This window comes from Marmota flaviventris, chromosome 8 (genome assembly GCF_047511675.1).
Source record: "Marmota flaviventris isolate mMarFla1 chromosome 8, mMarFla1.hap1, whole genome shotgun sequence".
Lineage (NCBI taxonomy): Eukaryota > Metazoa > Chordata > Mammalia > Rodentia > Sciuridae > Marmota > Marmota flaviventris.
In genome coordinates this window covers 29,732,200-29,734,178 of record NC_092505.1, presented here as the reverse complement: position 1 = coordinate 29,734,178, position 1,979 = coordinate 29,732,200, and positions in this window count along the sequence as shown.

The following is a 1,979-nucleotide window of genomic DNA, read 5'->3' as shown; positions in this document are numbered from 1 at the left end:
TCCCCATACTGCTTTCTCACAGTGTTATGAAAATGCACACAGCAGATAGTCCGTCCGGGTGCAGTGGCACAGGCCTATAATCCCAGACATGCGAGGCAAGTCAGGAATATCACAATTTAGAGGCAAGGCAGGAATATCACAATTTAGTGAGATCCTGTCTCAAAAGAATTACAATTTAACTTCTCAAAAGACTCTGACAGTGCATCCAGTGATATCAATTGTTATACATACTCTTTCCAGGACCAATCCTGTGTCCAGAATAATACCATACACTGTTTGACTTAAACCTAGATTTCCCTCTGCTGATATATATTGACCTATAATGCCTGAAGCATTCGGACTGTTTGTTGAAGAGAATGGATAATAGGAAAGTACCCGACAAGGAACAAAATAAACATTCTCACTAATATATTTAGCAGTTAGTCTATGTGCTACATGAACACTTATACTTAGTGTATGTGGGACTATTTTAAATGATTACAAAGTTTTTGACACTTTTCTCATCAGGAGGCAAGGTTTATCACCATGAATTCTCTAGATTCATGTTCGACTGCTTCAACTACCAGAGAAAGATCATGACTTCTGTGATTAAGTCATTAAAAATCAATGAAACTTCCTTCTAGTCCTTTGGAAATTTACTCTGCACTATCTCACTCTTTCAATATAGTTGCTATGCTACCGAAAACGTGAAGCCATCTAAAAGGTTTTTGTATAGGTCAACAATCTCAAAAGAGGCCAGCTTTACTGCCTGTCACAGGAATCTGATGATTCCAACCTTCAGCCATTTGAGACACCCCAGTCATTCACATCGTCCTAACTAGTACCCTGGACTTCATGAAGCAGCCATGAAGGCTTCACAAGACAAGATGTCCCAGCTGTGCCTGGAATTCTGACCCACAGAATCCATGAGCATAAATTAATGATACTTTAAATCACCAAGTGTGGGGTGGTTTTTACACAGCAATAACCAGAATTGTTTGAATGTCTCTAGTGAATAGAAAAATCCATAAACTTAGAAACAGGAAGAAAGATATGAAAAAAAGGGAAGTTGCCAGGCATTTAAACAATATCATATGTTTCGAGAGTGGAGGATGAAGGGTTGAAATAGGATGATGATAAACAAAACCCTTGTACTGTATGTCTAGCATCACTCTTAGTGATCCAAGTAGTATATTGTCCAGCTATAAAAAATCTGCTGCCCAGAACACACACACATCAAGTCACTAGTTCTCAGGTTTTACTTTATAAACCAGAAATATATATTTCTTCCCCTGATTTTATGTGCCAGAGATGCATCAGGAGTTCTTAAAAGAAATTTTGAAGTTTAGGTAACAGCTCTTCTGCTAGTAACCAGGACCTAAATCATTCACACAGATATGGCAATCACACATTTTTTCTTATCTCACCTCCTGCCTCTATTCTTTTTCATTATTTCTTATTTCTAACTTTACCAAGGCAATAAAAATAAATACAGAGAAAGATTAGTTAATATTAGTTCCCTTTACTAGAAACAAAGGTTTAATTAAAAAATTAAAATTTGATAGACTATTTCCCTACTTCTTTATAATGTTTATGGTATTTATCAGATAATAATAAATTTTTAAATGCATTTCAAATATAATCATCATCTTAACTTTAATTTGCAGATGAGACAATAAGGCTTCAGAAGGTGATTTGCCCCAGTTCACACACCTAAGTTACTAAAAATAGACATAAGTCTAGTTTATAAGTTCTAGATTGACTATAATAACTTTTATTAAGCTCCTGTTTTTATTATTTATAATTTAAATTTCAATATTCTTATATTATTCATATACAAAATAGTTTTAATTAAATGATGGAATGCATCAGAGTACTACCTGAATTTATTGTACTATCAATTCAAACAACACCTGTATTTCAATATCCTCTCCCATTAATATCTCAAGGACCTTGTCCCTGTAGGTGTTGAATTTTAGTCTTTCTCCACCTAATATTTT